At 34.8% G+C, this 23592-nt stretch overlaps 1 protein-coding gene across 4 annotated transcripts in view; it reads left to right on the forward strand.

Moving 5' to 3' along the window:
* Positions 1–23592, forward strand: part of LOC103566226 (uncharacterized) — a 396238-nt gene that overhangs the window by 303833 nt on the left and 68813 nt on the right. The gene's annotated exons all lie outside the window — the stretch shown is intronic.

Below are 23592 nucleotides of genomic sequence, written 5' to 3' on the forward strand. Positions count from 1 at the left end.
CATGGATGTTAGCTCAGGGCCAGTCTTCCTCAGCAAAAAGAGGATTGGTGGCAGATGTTAGCTCAGGGCTAATCTTCCTCAAAAAAAGAAAAAAGTATGTTCCAATCTGAGATTTGAACCTCTTGTATTAGAAATCTGCTACTTTGGGCTAAATATTCTTTTTCCTTTGAATGTCTATTAAGATATATCTGCCCTTGGATGTCTGTATGACACAGGGAGTCTATGATACCTGAGTTTATTAATTTCTCTCCTCCCTGAAAAAACAGCCTGGGGCAAAATAAGAAGCCAGAGCAAAAAGTTGGAAGGGTAGAGGTGTCCGTGAGATACTGTCGATATTGAAATATGGAAAAAGGTGAAGGCAAGGGATATGGGGTACAAGAGAAAAATTACCTAATTAATATATTTCTTAATGGAGAAGGGTATAGTTATTTTTAAAAATTTTTATTGAGATATAATTGACATATCACGTTGTATAAGTTTAAAGCACACAACATGTTAATTTGATACACTTATATATTGTAGTATGGTTACCACAGTAGCACTAGTTAACAGTTCCGTCATGCCACATCATTTTCATTTCTTTTTCGTGGTGGGAACAATTAAGATCTAGGCTCATAGCAACTTTGAAGTTTATAGTACAACATCATTGTCTGTAATCACTATTTTGTGCATTGGATCCAGGACTTATTTATCAACTGGTTGCAAGTTTGTACCCTTAAACAACATATCTCTAATTTGTCCATTCCCAAGCCGCTGATAACCACCATTCTACTATCTGTTTTTACAAGTTTGTCTTTTTTAGATTACACATATAAGTGATATCATACAATATTTGTCTTTCTCTCTCTGACTTATCTCACTTAGCATAATGCTTTCAAGGTCCATCCATGTTGTCACAAATGGCAAGATTTTCTTTTATTTTCATAGCTGAATAATGTTCCATTGTATATATATATATATATACCACATCTTCTTTATCCATTCATCTATTGACAAACTCTTAGGTTGTTTCCATATCTTGACAATTGTAAATAATGCTGCAATAAATGTGGGAATGTATATATCTCTTCAATATCTTGTTTTTAATTTCTTTGGATATTTACCAAGGAACGGAATTGCTGGATCATATGGTAGTTCTATTTTTATTATTTTAGAAACCTCCATATGATTTTCTATTGTTGCCGGATCAATTTGCATTTCAACCAACAGTGTACAAGGGTTCCCTTTTCTCCATATCCTCATCAACACTTGTTATCGCTTGTCTTCTTGATACAGCCATTCTAACAGGTGTGAAGTGATATCTCGTTGTGGTTTGGATTTGCATTTCCCTGATGATAAGTGATGTTGAGCATCTTTTCATGTACCTGTTGGACATTTGTATGTCTTATTTTTTAAAACGTCTGCTCAGTTCCTCTACCCACTTTTTAATTGGATTGTTTAGTGTTTTGCTATTCAATTGTGTGAGTTCTTTATATATTTTGGATATTAACCTCTTATCTGATATATGGCTTGCAAATATTTTCTCCCATTCCATAGGTTTCCTTTTCATTTGTTGATGATTTCTTGTGCTGTGTAGATTGCTTTATAGATTGATGTAGTCCCACTTGTTGACTTTTGCTTTTGTTGCTTGTGCTTTTGGTGTTGTATCTAAAAAAATATTACCAAGACCAATGTCAAGGAGTTTATCCCTATGTTTTCTTCTAGAAGTTTTACAGTATCAGGTCTTACAGTTAAGTCTTTAATCAATTTCAAGTTAATCTTTGTGAGTGTTGTAAGATAGACGTCCAATTTCGTTTTTCCCTGCACCACTTGCTGAAGAGACTATCCTTTCCTCATTGAGTGTTTTTTGCTCCCTTCTGAAATATTAGTTGACCATAAATTCTGGCGTTTATTTCTGGGATGTATATTGTGTTCCATTGGTCTGTGTACTTATTTTTATGCCAGTACCATACTGTTTTAATTGCTATAGTTTTGTAACATAGTTTGAAACCAGGAAGTGTGATGACGCTGGCTTTTTTCTTCTTTCTTATTATTACTTTGGCTATTTGGGGTCTTTTATGCTTCCATACAAATTTTAGGATTGTTTTTCTGTTTCTGTGAAAAATCCATTGGAATTTTTATAGAGATTATGTTGAATTGTAGTTATTTTTAATTATGTAAGAATTGATTAAATCCCTTTCCTTTATTTCCCAATGATGTCTCTCAGTCAAACTTTCCTCAATTTTCTATGAAACAAATGGTCAGCAGCATTCTCATGCTCTGTAGATTCTATTTAAGAGGAGGCAAGTGGAACTGATGAGAGTCTAGAGAGAAAACTGTCTGAATGACCTGTGTTGAGTCTTAAAACTCTTCTAGGCTCCCCACTTTGAGAAGTGATACTATCAATAACCAAAATGCCCAGTGAAAGCTTAGAATTAAGACAGGCTATTATTCATTTCATGAAGATTTTGATCACTAAAGAGAGGTGGCATAGTGTATTGGAGCATTTATAGACATTTAAGTGAGTTAGTCCTCCATTTGAATCCCGACTCTGGCATTTTTAAACTATGTAACTTTGAACAATTTAAATTAAAAAAGAATTGTGGCAATGTTTCATATAGTGTCTGGCACATAGTAGGCACTCAATAAGTATTTGTCTTCTTGTTTTTATTTGGGAGTCAAAAAGATTCTCATTAGATACACTTAGCTCTCCACATTCATTTAATATTTAGGAAATTCCTTTCCAAAGTATTATGGAATTCCTGTTTTCTTTCCTCTATAGCTACTGATTATTGTATGTGAAGTTTACATAAATAAACTAATTCATAGAATTGATAAATAAATGAAGTCATTTCAAAGAATACAACTGTCAAGTTAAGGCATTTTTCTTCATGTTTGACTACAGGTTAGGTAGTATCTCTTATTGGTCAGGTGGAGTAGTGCAGCCCAGCTCAATCTAATGCAGCAAACACAATGACAAGAATAATAAAAAAGGAGAGCTCAATCTGCTAGTTGTATGCATATGGAGAGTCAGAGCATCCCTACAAATAGGAAAAATAATTCTTATTCATAGTAGAAACACTGGTGATAAAGAGAGATTCTGAAGTGAAAAGAATCCTTCCAGGTGCTCCAGTGAAAAGTGAGCTGCTGGTGAGACCTGTAATGCTCAGTAGGCACTACTTACACTATCTTAATCCTATTTTTGCCAAAAAATTTTAATTCACTATTTTAGGAAACTGTCAATGAGATAATACCTCGTTCTATAGCATGAGAATCAGTGGGAAAGCAAGATCCATTTTACCAAAATATGTTATTCCATCTAACTTGGTTAGAATTTTTTGTTTCCTAAAGCAGAGGAAAATTATGTAAAAATATTTCTTAATGGCACCTAGTTCCACACCAAGAAATTAATGTTATATCTTACTTCTTCTATCCCTTCCCTATTAATATCATTCTTAACTCATTTCATATCAATAGATGTTTGAATAATAATTTCTACACTAATTATGAACTAAAAAATAGAAGTGAATACTGTGATGACTACCTTCATGAACTAAATAATATTTAAATATAACTCTTTAACTAAAAGTATAATGAATAACTCCTTACTCTTACCCCCAAATGCCATGTTGTTCATGTTGTTTCCCTAGTCTGTAACACCTTCCTCTTCTTCTGCGTTTCTCCAATCCTACCCATCTTTCAACACTATAACTCAATGATTTTGCTCCCTCTGCTCTTACCCATAAAGCACTCTTTCTCTGAGGTCCATTCCCTGTAATAAAATGTTAAAGCTAAATACAAAAATTTAAAGTATATTGTTGTTAAACTCAAGGTACTGTATATAGCTTTCCAATTTTTGCACACGTGTTGTCTTGTCCATGCACCTACAATGTTGGTCCCTCAAAGTCAGATACTACTTCTTAATCAATGTCTTAGTCCGTTTAGGCTGCTATAACAAAATATCAAAAGACTGGGTAGCTTATAAACAACAAGAATTTATTTCTCACGGTTCTGGAGCCTAGAAGTTCAAGATCAGGGTGTCAGCGTGGTTATGTTTAAGGGTGCTCTTCCAGATTGTAGACTGCTGACCTCTCGTTGTGTCTTCACATATTCAAGGGGGCAAGGGATCTCTCTGGAGCATCTTATTTTTTTTTTTTTAAAGATTTTATTTTTTCCCCAAAGCCCCCCAGTACGTAGTTGTATATTCTTCGTTGTGAGTCCTTCTAGTTGTGGCATGTGGGACGCTGCCTCAGCGTGGTTTGATGAGCAGTGCCATGTCCGTGCCCAGGATTCGAACCAACAAAACACTGGGCCGCCTGCAGCGGAGCACGCCAACTTAACCACTCAGCCACTGGGCCTTTTTTAAAGGCACTAATCCTATTCACAAGGGCTCTGCCCTCACGACCTAATGACCTCCCAAATGCCCCACTTTCTAATACTATCATATCAGGCATTAGGATTTCAACATATGAACTTTGAGGGGACACAAATCTTCAGACCATAACAATCAGTAACCTCTTGTCTCTAGAGCAGTGTTAAGAAGTGTTCCACTTATGTAACTATTCCTGAGAATTTTAGTTTACGTTTTTCAGTACCTAACCTTTTTTTTCTCCTAATCATGTCTAATGGAAACCTTTCTAAAATACATTATGCACAATTCACTCACTCTTGAACACTTTATTGAACATAATCTAATCTTTTCCTGATGACTCACATTCACAATTTTGAAAATCAGTTATTGTACTTCCTTGCAATACAGTGATACCTAGAGATAACAAGCTTTTAAAATCACTAACCTTATTTTACATGCTATACAGTAGGATTTGGGTGAAAGACCTGAGGATGACTCAACGCCAACAGAATAAATCTTATGACAAGATTTGTTTCCTTTACATACTTAGAAGTAAAGAATTTTAGAGCTGGAAAGGTCCTGAGAAATTATTAAATCAAAAGATTTTACTTGACTAAACTGAACCACAGAGTTAGTTGCTTGCATAAGCAAAACAAGACAGAAATCTACTATACTATCATAACTTAAAAGTATGTGGATATTTTGTCAGTCTGACCTCTAGACTAAGAGAGAATCACTGTATTTCTGTTGTGTTCTCATAGAACTTAGCATATTTCTGAACATTTAGAAGGTTGTTGGTTGTAATGACAGATATAATAGATAAGAACTAGCAAATGTGGAATAAAATTATAATAGAAGCTCTTATATATGAAATTAAAATGTTATTCCTAAGTACATATTATGTGTAGACAGCTTTTTATGTTGCTAAATCTTCCACTCATATATTTCTCCCTTTCAGTATGCAGTGATTTCTGTATCTTTATGCATTGATTACTCTAGTAATTAATAAGCTATTCTGCTATTATAATCTATAAAAATCATATGGCAACCTTTTTTGTGGAATGAATTAAAAGACTTGTTCCTCATGGCCTGCCAGTGTGCCATTTCAACATACTTGCTTTACATGTAAGGAGAAGGAGGGTTACCTCTGAAGAAGAAGAAAAGTAGAACGTATCTGCGAAGAGTACACAGGATGCTTTATCTGTCCTAGAACATTTATTGAATGATGAGTACATTCTTTTTTTTTTTATTTATTTTTTATTTTTTTCCTTTTTCTCCCCAAAGCCCCCCAGTACATAGTTGTATATTCTTCGTTATGGGTCCTTCTAGCTGTAGCATGTGGGACGCTGTCTCAGCGTGGTTTGATGAGCAGTGCCATGTCCGTGCCCAGGATCCGAACCAACGAAGCACTGGGCCACCTGCAGCAGAGCGCACAGACTTAACCACTCGGCCACGGGGCCAGCCCCAGTACATTCATTTTTATGATATGAGATTTCATGCATGTTGGGTTATCCAAATTATTTTATCATATTTTTAAAATAAATGAGAAGACATTTTTCCATGCTATGTATCCTCTTGTTAAAGAGGATCAAATATAGTACACTTATTTTCTGGTGAGGAAGATTGGCCCTGAGCTAATCTCTGCTGCCAATCTTCCTCTTTTTGCTTGAGGAAGATTGTCACTGAGCCAGTCTTCACTGAGCATGTGGGACACTGCCAGAGTATGGTTTGATGAGTGGTGTGTAGGTCCGCACCCAGGATCTCAACCTGAGAACCCTGGACCACCAAAGCAGAGCATGCAAACTTAACCACTGCCCCACTGGTCGGCCCTAGTACACTTTTTTATAAGCTTCTATTAATTTATTTTCCTTATTAGGTCTAAAATAGATTTGGCTTTTTTCCCTTTTCCATTCATGTGGGATCCTGCTCCTTAGCTTCATAGGGTTCTCTCTTAACTTCCTTTTAATGTAATTCACTTCATCTGAAACATTAAAACTGTGCTTCAGTAATTGCTGATTGTGAGTCAACAATTACTGGTATTCCAGACATTTATCAAATCGTAGCAGGTTTAATTAAGCCATTGTTTGTTAGTCTCTCAAAGTCCACATAAATAATTTGACTGTGACTAGTACTAAAAATTTCAACCCCAATTTTTAAAATAGCATATGACTAACTTACACTAGTGATGACAGAATAATTAATACAGGAAAACAATCTTTTTTGGGTGGGGAGGCAATAACTTAGTGCAATATAGTGAGTGACTTTCTTCCAACTTAGGATTTCTCTTTGTATTTTTTTTAATTTAAACTCCCCCAAACCACTCCTTAATTCTTAGGGGAGAATTATCTTGGAGTCACATATTTAAACAAAAGTGAAAATAGGCAAAAGAATTATTATATTGTCACATAAAAATAATATCTGAAAGATATTGAAGCACCATGTTTACCCAACCTAGATGGTGAAGAACAGAGAGACTAAAAGAGATAGCCATTTTAATTTATTTCCTGGCTGAGAAAACTGTTTATCCATATGCAAAAGAATGAAGTTTGACCCCTGCCTCACAGCATACATAAAAATTAACTCAAATTTTATTAAAGACCTAATCGTAAAAAGTAAAACTGTAAAGCTTTTAGAGGAAAACATAAATGTAAATCTTCATGAACTTGGATTAGGCAATTTTTTTATATATCCCCTAAAACAGAAGCAATCAAAGAAAAATAGATAAATTAGACTTCAGTAAAATAAAAAACATTTTTGTTTCAAAAGATACTACCAACAAGGTGAAAAGGCAATCTACACAATGGGAGAAAATAGTTGCAAATCTTATATCTGATTAAGGTTTAATATCCAGAATATGTGAAGAACTCTTACAATTCAGCAATAAAAATGCAAATAACCCAATTTTTAAAAAGAGCAAAGGATTTGGGTAGACGTTTCTTCAAAGAAGATATGCAAATGTCTAAAAAAGTACATGAAAAGATGCTCAGTATCGTTAGTCATTAAGCAAATGCAAATCAACACCACAATGAGATGCCACTTTTTACCCACTAGAATGACTATTATTTTTTAAAAAGATTGTGTCAATGACTTAAAGAAATTGGAACCCTCATACATTGTGGGAGGGAATGTAAAATGGTGTAATCTTTGTAGAAAACCGTTTGGCGATTTCCCAATAAGTTAAGCATGGAATTATCATATGATCTAGCAATTTGACCCATAGCTATATACCCAAGAAGACTGAAAATGTATGCCTACATAAAAACTTGTACACCAGTGTTCGTAGCAGCATTATTCATAATAGCCAAAAAGTGGAATAACACTTGGGGCTGGCCCAGTGGTGCAGCGATTAAGTTCACACACTCTGCTTCAGTGGCCCAGTGTTCACTGGTTCGGATCCCGGGTGCAGACATATGCACCACTTATCAAGCCATGCTGTGGCAGGCGTCCAACATATAAAGCAGAGGAAGATCGGCACAGATGTTAGCTCAGGGCCAATCTTCCTCGGAAAAAAAAAGGGGGAGGGGGGTTGGCCCCGTGGCCGAGTGGTTAGGTTCGCGCGCTCCGCTGCAGGCGGGCCAGTGTTTCGTTGGTTCGAATCCTGGGCGCGGACATGGCACTGTTCGTCAGACCACGCTGGGGCAGCGTCCCACATGCCACAACTAGAAGAACCCACAACGAAGAATACACAACTATGTACCGGGGGGCTTTGGGGAGAAAAAGGAAAAAATAAAATCTTTAAAAAAAAATAAAAAAAAAAAAAGGGGGAGGATTGGCAGCAGATATTAACTCAGGGCTAATCTTCCTCAAAAAAAAAAAAGTGGAATAACCCAAATATCTATCACCCGATAAATGAATATACAAATGGGGTACATTCATGCAATGGGATATTATTTGGCCATGAAAAGGAATGAAGTACTGATACGTGCTACAGCATTGATGAACCTTGAAAACATTGTGTTAGAGAAGCTAGTCACAAAATTCCAAATATTATGATTTAATTTATACAAAATGTCCAGAATAGCCATATCTACAAAATTAGAGAGCAAATTAGTGGTTTTCAGGGGCTAGGGGACAAATGGGAAGTGACTGCTAATGGGTATGGGGTTTCTTTATGGGGTGATGAAAATGTTCTGAAATTAGATAGTGTTGATGGTTGCACAACCTTATGACTATACTGAAAACCACTTAATTGTAAATTTTTTAATGGGTGAATTATGTGGTAAAAGAATTACAGTTTTGCACTGCATACCAACATTTCAGTAAGGATGACTGCGTATATGACGGTGGTCCCATAAGATTATAATGAAAAATTCCTATCCCCTAGTTACATTGTAGCCATCGTAATGTCACAGCACAACTCATTACTCATGGTGGTCATGCACAAACCTACTGGACTGCCAGTCATATAAAAGTATAGCACACACAATTATGTAAAGTACATAATACTTGATAATGACATTAAAAGACTCTGTTACCGGTTTGTGTATTTACTATACTAAACTTTTTATTGTTATTTTACAGTGTACTCATTCTACTTATTTAAAAATGTTTACTGTAAAACAGTTTGCCATGTTTCACTAGCAGCAGCCTCATGCATCTCGTATTTACTGCATATCTTGATTGCATCATTTTCTTTTATGATTGATTTTAATCTCATGTTATTTTGTTCATCATGGCCCCTAAGCATACAAAATCCACTGCTAGTGTTGCCAGTAGGAGGCTATGTTGAGTGATTGACCTGGAAACAAAATTAAAAATGATCAAGGACTACAAAGATGGAAAATCAGTGATGGTTATTGCTCACTAGTCAGGCATGTCCCATTCCACCATAACTATGATCTTGAAGAACAAAAACAATGTGACAGAAGCTGTTAGAAGATCTTCATTGAAGGCAATGAGACTAACAAAAATTCAAGAAGGGCCTATATCAGACATGGCGAAACATTTAATGACCTGGATTGAAGACCAGACACAGAAGCATATCCCTCTCAGCACCATGATGATCACAGCCAAAGCAAAAAGTTTATTTGCAAAGTTGAAAGAAAAGCCTGGACCCAACTATGATGTTGAATTTATGGCTAATTCTGTGTGATTTAAATGGTTCAAGAATTGTTATTCATTACATAATGTGAAAGTGAGTGGTGAGTCAGAGTGGTGATGTGAAAGCAATTGAAGAATTTTTGGAAACTCTAGATAAGCTGATTGTGGAGAAAAATTACTTAGAGCAAATATTGAATATAAATGAAACCTCCCTATTCTGGAAGTGGATGCCTGAAAGGACTTTTATCCATAAGGAGGCCAAGTCAGTCCCAGATTTCAAGGCTTTTAAGGACAGGATTACAGTCTTGCTTGGGGACAGTACGATCTGGCACGGTGAGCACCCCAGGGTCTTCAAGCGTATCAATAAGTACACACTGCCAGTGTACTAGAGGAGCAATCAGAAGTCATGGATGACCCAGCTGTTCTTCCAAGATGCCCTCTTGAATTGCTATGCCAGTGTAATGGAGAAGTACTGTTTGCATAATAGCGTACCTTTCAAGATTTTGCTTATTGTTGATAATTCTTCTGGACATCCTCCTTTTATTGGTGATCTTCACCCCAATATCAAAGTGGTGTTTCTCCCTCCAATCACAACCTCTTTGATCCAACCAATGGATCAAGGAGTTATAACAATTGTTAAGGCCTAATACCTGAGGAGGACTTTTGCCCAGGCTACTGCTGCAACTGAGGAAGACACTAATGCAATTCTGGAAGGGTTACAACATTTATAACTGCATCAAGAAACTTGCATGGGCTTGGGGTGATGTCACCAAGGAGTGTCTGAATGACATCTGGAAGAAGACACTCAGGAGGTTCATCCATCATTTCAAAGGATTTGCCAAGGATGAGAAAGTTGCAAAAACCAACAATACTGTGGTTGAGATGGCAAACATCTTTTACCTGGGTTTGGATGAGGATGACATTGAGGAGTTCCTAGAGGTGTTTCCTAAGGAATTACTAATGAGGTATTGTTGGAACTGGAATAGGAATGTATAGCTGAAGAAGAGGCAAAAAAAAAAAAGGAAACTGCAGGAGAAGAAAAAGAAGAACCCCGAAGAAAATTCACAGTGAAGGGTTTAACAGAAGCTTTTGAAGACCTCAACAGGCTCCTTAGAAAGTTTGAAAACATGGACTCTAACACTGAAAGGTTTTCCTTAACAGAGAGGAATGTTCATGATGCATCATCTGCTTAAAAGCCAAACCTATGATAAAAAAAATAAATAAACCAAGCAAACTGCCATGGACATATTTTTGAAAAGAGTGACACCTCCTCAAGAAGAGCCTCAGGCAGGTCCTTCAGGAGGTGTTCTAGAAGAAGGCGTTGTTATCACAGGAGATGACAGCTCCATGCATGTTATTGCCCCTGAAGACCTCCAGTGGGAGGAGATATGGAGGTGGAAGATAGTGATACTGATGATCCTGACCCTGTATAGCCCTAGGCTAATTGTGTTTGTGTCTTAGCTTTTGACAACAAAGTTTAAAAAGTAAAAAACTAAAAAAATTTTAAGGAGCCGGCCCCGTGACCAAGTGGTTAAGTTTGCGTGCTCCGCTTCGGTGGCCCAGGGTTTCACTGGTTCGGATCCTGGGCGCAGACATGGCATTGCTCATCAAACCATACTGAGGTGGCACCTCACATAGCACAACCAGAAGGACCTACAACTAAAATATACAACTGTGTACTGGGGGGCCTTGGGGAGAAGAAGAAGAAGAAAATAAAAGAAGATCGGCAACAGGTGTTAGCTCAGGTGCCAATCTTTAAAAAAAATTTTTTTAAATAGAAAAAAGCTTATAGAATAAGATATAAAGAAAGAAAATATTTTTGTACAGCTATACAATGTTTGTGTTTTAAGCTAAGTGTTATTACAAAAGAGTCAAAATTTAAAAAAATTAAAAAGTTTATAAAATGAAAAAGTTACAGTAATTTATTATTGAAGAAAAATATATTTTTATAACTTTAGTTTAGCCTAAGTGTACAGTATTTATAAAGTCTAGAGTACTGTACAGTAATGTTCTAGGCTTTCACATTCACTCACCACGCACTTACTGACTCACCCAGAGCAACTTCCAGTCCTGCAAGCTCCATTCATGGTAAGCGCCCTATAGAGGTGTACTGTTTTTTATCTTTTATATTTTATTTTTACTGTACATTTTCTATGTTTAGATACACACTTACCATTGTGTTACAATTGCCTTGAGTATTCACTACAGTAACATGCTGTACAAGTTTGTTATATAGGAACAACAGGCTATACCATACAGCCTAGGTATGTAGTAGACTATACCATCTAAGTTTGTGTAAGTATGCTCCATGATGTTCGCACAATGATGAAGTCGCCTAATGATGCATTTCTCAGAGGGTGTCCCCGTGGTTAAGAGATGCATGATTGTACATCTCAATAAAAATATTTCCTGTGTAGCACACAGTAGTTATTGGATTAACTTTGAAAGTAATTGTAATAACTGCCTTTGGTTTAGGTAGTGCTGTGACTACCAAAAGATGGTCTGAAAATACCCTGGAAGACCTGATGGTGTGTTGGAACTAGTTCAAACTTGTTCACAATAACTTGTTGTTTGCATCTCTTCCCAACCATGGCGGGAGTATTCACACCACTAAAACCAGCAACCAGTAGAAATCAGGGCTCCTTATTTATCCCAAAGAGCTAGTGGTTAAACATTTACAAGCACACCACTGATGGAAGCCCATACCATGTTTCCAGGGAGGCTTCAGGATAATGGAGGTCCAGGAAAGGAAAGGGCTTGAAGCGCATTTAGTGACTCTTCTGGAAGGAGGTGAACAAGTCTGCAGTTCTGTAATGAGCATATGGGAAGCAGAAAGGTATTAAAGGATGGAGATGGCACCTCCTCATGGTAATTTCAGATTAGCAAGCCGCTATTTCAATTGACAGATTCATTCACAGATGTGCCCACTCACACTACCCTCCCTTCAGAGTCTTGTCTACCCACGAAAACAAACAAAACTTGACATGACAATAATTTGTTGTAACATTAATGATTTCAATGATAACGTGGCTAAGAGCTGCTTTTATAAATGTGTGATCTTTCATTTAGATTGTTTGGAAATGAGTGCTTCTTGTCTCTTTCTGTTGCTGTTGTCATTGTTGTTGTTTTTCCTCTTGATATGCTTTTCTGTGTCAAGAAAGGAAAGCTTGCCTATTTAGTGGTCAGAGAACCAGATTTTAGCATTTTGCAAATTGTTTTTAACTTAGAACTGAACAAAAGGAAACATCTGATGTAGTGAAATTTCTCATATCCTTTCTTATTTGGACCAGATTTCTCTTTATATTATGACAATAGATTGTATATGATCCAAAATTTTTTTATTGAAATATACTTGACATATAACGTTGTGTAAATTTAAGGTGTAAACATGTTAATTTAATACATTTATATATTGTGATATGGTTGCCATTGTAGCAGTAATTAGCACCTTGTTACATAAGTACCCAAGTATTTTTAATCTGTTTCATAAAGTGGCAGTTAAGAATATAAATGGCTCAGGGTAAACCAATTCTCACTTTTGAAAAAAGTTCAAAGTTCATATTCTACTAATGCTGAATGAGAAACATTATTCTGTACGTGGAACTTAGCACTTTCTTTTCTGTCACTTGCATGCTGTGGAGGTTCTATTTTGCTTGAGGCTCATTCAAATAGGCAGACATAAGTTGCCCAGACTGATCTTTTCTGTTTCATTAGGGTCATTTTAATGTTACTCTCATTAAAGGGAGAAGTACCTTAGTCTATTTTTTGCAGTCTAATTACTGAATGTATAATTTGGAAAATTCAGATGGGGTGGGTGTCTTGAAAAGCATGATCTACAGTGTATAGAAGCTACATAGAATTGTTAAAAGTTTAATACACGTTATCATTGGCATTTTCAGATTGTGCTGATAACTTCTATTTCCTCAAAGATATTTTAGAGCAATAATTTATAATAAAATACCCTGCTCACTAAGGGCATTTTTAAATTTCATTCTTCCATAGTATTCAGCTTTGTAGTTCTGAATATTATAGTCTTCAATTGTAATAAGCTTCCATTAAAATATTTGCTTTAGAATGATTTATCAACGTTTAAATTATTTATCATTTCTTTTTAACATAATTACATAAAACCAGAGAAGTGCATGAATTCTAAAATTTTCTCTGAAAGAATAAAAACTTACCTGTTTCTTCTTGGCATACTTAAAATAGTGCAAACATGGCCTTTGACTATCAGATATTTTCAAAGAATGAAAATTGTCAACCTAATAGGTTTTTTCACTTAGACGTATATATATATATTGTAGTCAACAGCCAAATAATTGTTTTAAAATACTGGGGCTAAACTGAGTGTCTTGCATTCAATTTATAAATATTTAATCTCTAACACAGAAGTTGAAATGTGACAAGCCTCAGTTTAAAAAGATATAAACTTGTGAATAGAAGATCCGAAAAAACAAAGAATTGTTTCTAGCTTTTTGGCCTTGGGAAAATCTCCTAAGCAATTTGAGCTAGGAATTTCACACAGAGCTTATGGGTGATCATTAGTTATATCTACAGAGTAAAAGTAAAGGTTAGACTGGAAAATTTTTCTCATATTTTAAAAAAATGAGCATACATAGACAACTTCCTGCAGATCAAGTGGAGATTTTGTAAGTAACAGTAGTTTGTATGTTGTAAAGCATGCTACACATGTAAGGGATTGTTGTTATCTGTTTTGTTTTCCAAGTTGACTTTTGCACTATTTCATAAATAAAATAAATTTGGGAAGTAAGAGAATGGCGAGGCATAAATATCCACACCATCTGCAAGCACCACTGTTACCAACAAAACACCAATGCATCATGTACTGACACTGGCTACACTTTTATTACAGGGTATACTCAATGAATGTGGAGTTTACCAGCACTTTTGTGTGTGAAATGTGCGTTTGGGGATGTCTATCAAAAAGCTAGCTAATAATATTCCCAGATATTTGAGTGGACCTGAAATCTACTTCATAAGCAAGTTAAACTGTTAATCCAAAATCCATCATCTATTAAGACTTTTATGAGTATCACAATTACAAAAAATGCTTCTACTAAGCAACCTTAGTATGATTCAAACTGAAATATCAACATTCTTTAAACAAGTAAAACTTTCTGTTTCCTATACCAATAGATGACTTACAGTATAAAATATTTTAACTATTAATGAAAGATTAGTAAAATGTTTCAGCATTCTTTCTCAAACATTTTCACTCTTGAATCTATTTCACAGGGAATTTAGTTGCTGAAATTTAAGCCAGACATTAGCTAATTTAAGAAATTCTGTGGTTCACTGAAATTCACAATTATTTTGTGGAAAATGTCTGCTTTTATAAAAACCAAAAAACTTAACTTCTATACAGTAGCTTTAAATTTATATCTTCTATGAAATCAGTCAACAAATTTTGCTTCAAGTTCTGTGACAGGTGATTAAGTATAGAGAAGTTTTTTTACTCTGTGTTAATTTGTAATGAAAAAATGTAAGAGAGAAGCAACAAGGATGTCTCGTAGAGAATGTCCAGAAGTCTACCATGGAAAAAGATGGGGAATGAGGTTTACTTTATAAGGAAAAACAGTACAATGTACCACAATTTAGTTAAACATCTTGAATGCACTGGTAAAGGCAAAGGTGCATTGGTAATCATTTTTTATCTTTCAACCTTTTGCTGAGCTTTTGGTTGAGTATCATATTTTGTATGAGGAGGTAGCCACGTGACAAAGGAAAATAAAAAGTATCAACATTTAGTGGATTTCAACAATTTTAAATATGAAGAGAAAGTGAAAATTCAGAGAATGAGAAAATATGGACTGAAAAATAAATAAAGCTGGCATTTTCCCAGGAGAAATTGTTTCTAAGGCTGTAAGAAAAGTCAAATATATGATGAATGTTTGTTAAACATTCAATTAAATTGGTTCTTTTCTCATTTATGCAAAATTATTTAAAGCCAAGTGACTAAATTTAATCATCTTCTACTTATCAATATTGCCGCATATACTTCTTAATTGACAACATATCCCATCTCCCACACTAGACTGGTGATAGCTAATAGCTACTTATCAGGTTCCATCCTATGGGGACAAGTGGGTTCCTCTTATGCAGGCTGGGGACAGTCCAAGCTGCCCCTTTCACTCATGGGTTTACTTGATCTGACCAAGAAAAGCCTGAGACCAGCCAGAGGTCCCAACTCTTTCCATTCATTTCTTAGAATATCAGTAGTTATTTGTGTCTTCACTTGGAAATCCAAGTGAAGAATTAGGGTAACTAGTTTTCTTTTTCTGTCAAATGTCCTTTCTGAAATCGAGTATCCAAGAGACTTTCCTCCGTTTTTTTTTTTTACTTGTGTGCCCAGCAATCTTTTTGATAAATCAAATTAGAGCTTAAAAGAGAAGTCCATGGAACCCACAAGTTTCATTCAACTTTCCTTTAATAATTTTGTAAGATTACTCAGCATTGTATATACTAGAAGCAACAAGATGCTTCTTTGTCAGAGTTTTCTTTTGTTTTATACCATCCTGGTTGTGACTAACATCCTTTTTCTTTACCCTTTAAATGAAGAAAAGAATGATTATGCTCTACTTCCCTGACTCTTAAAAATCATCCTACCATGTGCCCCCAGAGGATTCTATATGAACCGTATTATAGGTTGTATTATTGACACCAAAGCACTTTAAACCTGAATAGAAATCAGCAATTGTTAATCATAATATATTTGTAGGCAATAGTTATTAAATGTGCTATCGTTATTAATGTATTTCTTATATAATTATTTTTTAGATCTCCTGTGTTAATTTCCCTCTATGGGTTATAAATTTACCTTTGCTATTTATGCCAATAAAATTGACTAAAAGACTATTTCCATTCACTATATGGCTGAAGATGGAATAAACCTGTCAAATTAGTTTAGTAAGTCTTTTTCTGCTTCTAACATCTGTTCTCTAGCGACACAATTGCTATAATTTGTCAAATGTGATCTCCTTCTTAATTCCACGGAAATGATCATGTCTGATATTTAAACTTTGAACTTATTATTTTCATTCCAAGACAAACTGATTATTTTCACAGAGTGGAATTCTATGTTTGATATTTACTATGTATAATGTCTCACCTGCATTACCTTGGGATACCTCATGAAAATTGTACATTTGGTATTCATTGGAAAAACATACACCAAAGACTCCTTATTAGAAGTGATTTTTACTTTTCTTTCATATAGATTAATATCTAAACAACATACATATGTGCCACTTTCCAAAATTTCTAGAGATGCTTTGGTTTTGTGCTTAATTAATTGCTTAAAAAGGGACAATATTTAAATTTTAAGTTACCTTTACTATAGAAACTTCAGGATGCTATTCAAATAGATAAACCAGACAAGCTCTTTTAGGGCTTAAAAGATAGCTTAGTGCTATCATCTTCTATGATTGCAGTTATGATTCATAGTAACTCATAAAATTATTTGCCTTTCCATGAGTTATTGGTAATGTATACAAGGATAGTTTATCTTTAATTAAGACTTTAAAGAAATTGCATTAGAGTCACTATATGAATATCCCAAGAATACATTAGCATTGTTAATTATAACACTGATATTATATTTTATAATGATTCCATGTCTCTTATTGGTAATCATTGCATAAAATGCTACATTAATTTAGAGGCAAGATTATTACAAGTGATAACTGAGCATGCAAAGAACAAGATGAATTACAATTTTATTTTTTAAAAAACCCTTTGACTTCTTAATCTGTTAAAATATTCTTTTGTCATTATCAACAATTGGCATGAATTCCAGCTGCTTTGAAACCTTTATCTGCTAAATATAAAATCAAGGTCCAGTCAGAGTCAATTCCTGTTGACTGCATTTCTCTCCTGGGTACGGGTTGCCCATTTTTGTTTCTTTACATGTCCCTTAGGTTTTTGTGAAAAACAGATATTTTAGACACTATATTAAAGGCATTTGATTCTATTTTATTTTTCTGAGGGATGTTGCTTTTTTAAAGTAACTTACTAGTACTTAAACCATGGCAGTTTTTGCTTGTTCTCTTAGAGCTCACCACATGTCTTTACAGTTTAGTGATCACCCAAGGCTTTGGGGAAAGTTTGTACTTGAACTTCAGTGGTCCACTCCTTGATGGTCTCTCTGTGGGTTATTTGTGGAACATACTCAAAGTTGCAGCCAACTCTCAAGTCTCTATTGGATTTTAATTTTTGCTAGGCTTTCTCATGTCTCCCCCATGCATCTATTCAGTTTCCCAGTCAGCCAGATTTATGTGGGAACTTATCTTAGCCCTTTTATAGCTCTCTCATCTCCTGGATTTTCCTTTGAAATTTCTGGCTGACCGGACACTTGCCCCAACTGGATCTGTATTCTTGGTCTAGCAAAGCTTCCAGCATTTCCCAGTTGTTCCTGATTTTGTCCCTTTAGCTCTCAAAGCCACAGGTTTCCACCCCCTCTTTCAAATTCATTCCACCTCCTCTAACAGATCCTAGTTTTCACAACCAGCTCTATGCTGGTTAACAATTTTTGCCACTGGAGTAGGGTAAGGTGGGAAAAATCTCCAGGCAAGAAGAACATCAATTCCTGCTTTTTATTACCCAAATATTTGTCAGCTTTTCAAGAATAAACATGTCTCAATTTTTTGTCTGCTTTTGGGCAATTTTCAGTTCCCTGAAGTGTTTTTTAATATGATTTTGTCCATTTTTATACTTTTATTTTTCAAGGAGGGGTTGCCAAACTCCTCATACCACTATAAGAAGTCCGTCATACCACACAGAAGTCCCTTGCTAACATTTGCCTGGTTTTTCTCCCTCTTTCTATACCTCATCAATATATTTTATACTCTGGTGCTGAGTTAATCCCCTCAAATCAAAGTGTAATCATGTCATTGCTTCCCAACCTTCAAAGTTTCCCTAATTGTCAGCAGAAGTCAAGATTCTTTAGACTGACTTTTAAGGTCTTCCATAATCTGTCATCAACCTACCTTTCTAAAACTCTTTCCCATAACTGGCTTCCACTCACCCTTTGCTAGAGGCGGTTTGACACTATATGCTCTGTGCTCTGTCACTTCTATGCCTTTTCTCATGCTTTTTGCTTTGTATGCTTTTTCTCCTTCATTTAAACCTGTCCAGATTCTACCTATCTTTACATTTCATCTTGAATATCACCTCTTCCATTAAGCATGTACAAGATATACCTAGCAAATGTATCTTTCCTTGCTTCCCTTACTGCACTTATCTGTATCTTCTTTATAATATTTATTATTTCTAATAATATATTGTATTATTTCTTCCAATAACCCTGTGTGGTAGCCATTTGATGGCAGCCCCTTGCTTGATTTATCTTGGTGTTCCGTTGCAGCATCTAGCACAGTGCTTTTTGTGTTTGGATTTCAAATAATATATGCTAGAAGAAGGAAAGATTAGTGGCTCCCTAATGTCTATATTTTCTATATAATACCAAGCCTTAATTCCTTGGCTTTGCGTTCAGTGTCATCATCTTACCCTTGTAGCCTTTCTTGCTACTAGCGAACAATACAGAAGAGCCAACAGAAAGGGATGAAAGGAGAGAAGTAGCAAAACTGTATTCTGTTAGCAAGTTAGGCCTGATTTTATAAAAACTCAGGAAGCAAATTTAAGTTTTAAGTTTTATAAACTTATTTTAGAATAGGATTTACAAAGAACTATATCAGAAATATTACAGGACTAATAACACATGGAGGAAAATTTTAAAGTTCACCAATTATAGTGCTTAATTTTTCTTCTCCAGAAAAATCATTTATTTGCTTAAGTGGTTTTACCTTAATTTAGGTTAATAATGGCCAAATTGAATATATTATTAGTTAGATGTTCACAAATATTACATTTTAAGGAGTCCAATTTAATCAACAAATATGCTGACATGTAATAAAGTCATAATAAAATATTCAGGCTGACAAACTCATGATTTTGAACAACAGAATCATCAACACAACTGCAATACATAACTTTGCTAATTGTATTTGTGTTCTTTTGGATACAAGACACTTTTTGCCTTTAGCTACTCATATAGTCTATCATTATCATATAATGGCAAGCATGCCATAAGTTATCAGTTGAAGGGCTTACTCCTACATCAGTCTTAAGCTCTTGAGTACATCCGAGAAAGATGGGATCCTATAACTATGCCCCAGCAAGCATGAACATCTGTGGCAGGATACAATTAGACAACTTCCACAAACATATTGAACCAATGCTTATGACATCAGACCTCCAATATAGCATCTATGAATTCTAACTACTTCATCTTACTTCTCATTTGGAATTGTCTCATCTGGGTAGGAAAGAGATTTCTTTTATGAAAAAATTAAATGATCATCTGAGACTTAAAGAAATGACATTCTGGTATATCATACCTGCTATTTGCTATCCATTGACTATATCAAAATATAAAGCTACTCTTAGGAAGCAACTAGAATGTCATGTCTTTAATTTTGTAGATAAAAATTATTATAACAATCCATCAAAATAAATATAAATGAAATTAACTGGAAAGAGCAAAAGTTATGAGTAACATCAGACAAATCATGTCACATAGCTTATTATCTGCCTGAGCAGGCATATAGCATCAAAAACTGAATGCTTTCTATCGCTAAATGTTTTAAATGTTTTCTACCCAATAATATACTAATTATTTACCTCAATAAAGTACTCAGTCAATCAAATTACCATAGAGCAGAATTCTCCTAGCTACACTATTGTTTAAAGATAATTTTGGACTAAATTATTAATAATAATAATAGGTAAATATTAAGTGCTTTATTATTTACCAAACATTATATTAAACAATTATATCCATTATCTCATACAATTTTCACATCAAATTTTATCCCCATTTTATAGAAAAGGAAACAGAGGCATAAAGAGGATAAGTGACTTGTCCAAGTTTATATAGTAATAAGTAGCAGAGTCCAGACTTAAACCCAGGCCAGTCTAATTCCAAACCCCATGCTCTTAATCATAACACTGTGATTGAGTCCTGTAATATTATAAATGTACTAAGAAGGAGCCTGAAGGTAATACAAGACAACTGTGATGTGAAATTTTGTATCAATGCTTCCTACTTTCTAACAGATGTCTCACATTTTATAATTTCTACCAGAATGCTTCTCTTTAATTTTTATAGCAAATAAATATGTTTTATATTAAACATAGATATATTTCAATTTATAATCTTGTACTTTCACAATCACAAATACTAAAAAGTAGTCCAATGATTAAACAAAAATCTTGTTTACAGATTACTTGTCACCTATTATAAATTCATTTTTCTCTGGAATGTCCTTTCCAATATATTATGTAAGAGTGCAGCATGACTCACTAATTATGAAGGGTAGAAAAAATTGTATTACTGATAGAAAACTGAGAATTGATAGTTCAAAGGATAATATTTGCTTAATAAAACCATACTATATAGGCTTAGAATTCAAATATATTGCTATACATAACTAGATAACTTGAAAAAGTTGAGAAAATAATTGTGTATATATTAAGAAGAGGAAAAAGAATAAGAAAAAATCAGATCCAGAGAAAGCAATTATCTCATAATAATGCTTATTCTTCCTTGGAATGTAACTGGAAATACTTCCTTACAATATTAGATTTGTGATAATTTTAAGTAGCATTAATCTTTCTTATATTATTGAGTAGTTTGACAAAATCTGTGTGATTGAAAGAGTTTTTCATAGGGAATGATGACAATATTGTCAATTGAAGAAGTGATAAATTTATATTATGTCCAGTCTTCTCACTCACAGGGTAGAGGTTGCACTGTGAGGCTTGTAAACTTGAAATGGAAAGCTTTCATTTGGAAGGAAAGAGGACTGATTTTCATTATTCACTGTCTTTGTAGCCACCTCCCATTGGATGTGACATCCCCATTCCTACTCTTCTGGAAACAGAGAACCTATTAAGATCCCCCCTCCCTTATTCTCTTGGTATCTCTTAGAATCAGCTTTTAGGTGTAGGGCAAAAAGAACCCATCTTAGATGGCTCAACACTCTATAATTCCAAAAAGTCTTTTAATGTAAAAAGGCCTCTTGGAGCTGGCCAGGTTTCATAGTGTTTAAGTTCGTGTGCTCTGCTTTGATGGCCTGAAGTTCATGGGTTTGGATCCCTGGCCCAGACCTACACACCGCTCATCAAGCCATGCTGTGGCAGCGTCCCACATATGAAATATTAGAGGACTGGGCCAGATCTTAGCTCAGGGACAATCTTCATCGAGGAAAAAGAGGAAGATTGGCAACAGATGTTAGCTCAGAGCCAATATTCCTTACCCAAAAAAATAAAATAAAAAGAAATAAAATTTTAACAAAGTGTTTCTCCATGTATAGTATTTATAAGTTAATTGGATCATTTCTTCTTCAGTCAAAATGGGAGAATCCATTTTTGGCAACTCACAAATTACCTTTTCAGATGTATAAATCACTACTTTTCTAGCGGCAAACTACCTTATGACTTTAACACCATTAAAAGTGCAAAGAGAAGCCTCTAAACTGTGAGAAATTTAAGCAGATTGATCATTTCTCTACATGGAAAAATAATCTCAGAGTAATAAGGGGGCTTTTTATCTTGCTTAAAAGCATAGACTTGCAGAGTCTCGAGTCAGAAAAGTCCTTGGAAATCATCTAGTTCAGAGGATGGCAAACTTTTTCCATAAAGGACTAGATCTTAAACATTTGGAGTTTTGCAAGCCAAGAGACAATGTCCTCAAATCTTGAAGCAACTGTTCTCACTGATGGGCTAATAGGCGGTTTTACATTTTTAAAATGTGAAAATCTTCCTTTGCTCTTGTCTCATACAAAAACAGACGGTGGGCTAGATTTGGCCCATAGGGCACAGTTGCCAGCCCCTTATCTGGCTCATTGTTTCTTAAACTGGGCTGTACTTACCTAGGGTGCTTTTTGAAAATACTTGGATATTCTGGCTTCTTTCTTTGACATTAAGTTGCAAATAAACATTCTTGATAGTGATGTTTTCCCAAAGTAAACCTCTAGGGAAATGTGTAATGGTGGGGATAGTTTACAAAAAGGAGGACCATTGAAGAGTTAAATTCCATGAGTAGTGGGTCTTACCTCCTTTAGAAGGTAAAGGGGCTCTTTGCCATGCTCTTCCCCTACTCCCCTTAAACTCCCTTAAGACTTTGTAAATCACATGCTATTATTTTCTTTTCATATAACTGCATTAAAGATTAACATTAATTATACAATGATGCTTTTTACTAAAAAAACAGATTATGGAGAAAAAACTTTGTATAAAGTGAGTCATTAATGGAATCTTTTTGTTATCTTCATATTCCCCATGAACTTGGGAGTTCTCTTGATGTCATCTGTCAGACTCTGAGGCCTAGATACCCCATGAGTCCGTTTTGTTTTTGGAACAATGACTAGTTTAGAATACAATTATATGTTTTAGGTGTGTGGCTGTGGCACCAGTGTCATCGGATCAGGAAATGATCTGTTTAATGAATTTCTTCATCTTACTGACTGAATTAATCTATTAAGATTATGGAATGAAATGACAACTTAGCTCTATATAAGATGCAGTAAAAATAGCAGATGTAAATAAAAGAGAGATGAGAATATAAACCTTTGGACAGAGCTTTACAAGCTTAACTGCAAATCAGTTTAGTGTACAGTGTAAAACTATAAGTCAATTCTTTAGCGGAAAGGAGTAACTCCAGAAAGAGGGGGCAACTTTTTAAAGATTCATTAGTTAGAGACATATTTATTTAACAATTTATTTTAATTTGGTTTTCACAGCAATTTTTTTCTCCCAATGAAAACTTCTCAGTACTATAAAGAATTACAGTTCTCAGGAAAGCATAGTCTTAGAGATAAAGAGAGATCAGCTTTTACAGAATTCTAATTAATGAATTTGTAAATATCCCTTTCCATCTTTTGATGTTAATTGAAGTTTAATAATTAGCAAAACTATGTTTATTTCAAAAGTGTCACCTCTGGAAAGTGGTGTCACTAGGAAGAACACTTATACCTTCTGGTACTCTATACCATCTTTAAAAGTATTCCTGCTAAGGAAGACATTTACTTTAGTGTTCCAAAAGGTGGACATAAAGCTTTGATATAGTCAAAGTCCCCAAAGCTTCAGGCAGTATGCCAATCCTAAATAACCAATGTGAATTCCATATTTACTGTATTTTCTGT

The sequence above is a fragment of the Equus przewalskii genome, chromosome X (genome assembly GCF_037783145.1).
Source record: "Equus przewalskii isolate Varuska chromosome X, EquPr2, whole genome shotgun sequence".
Taxonomy (NCBI): domain Eukaryota; kingdom Metazoa; phylum Chordata; class Mammalia; order Perissodactyla; family Equidae; genus Equus; species Equus przewalskii.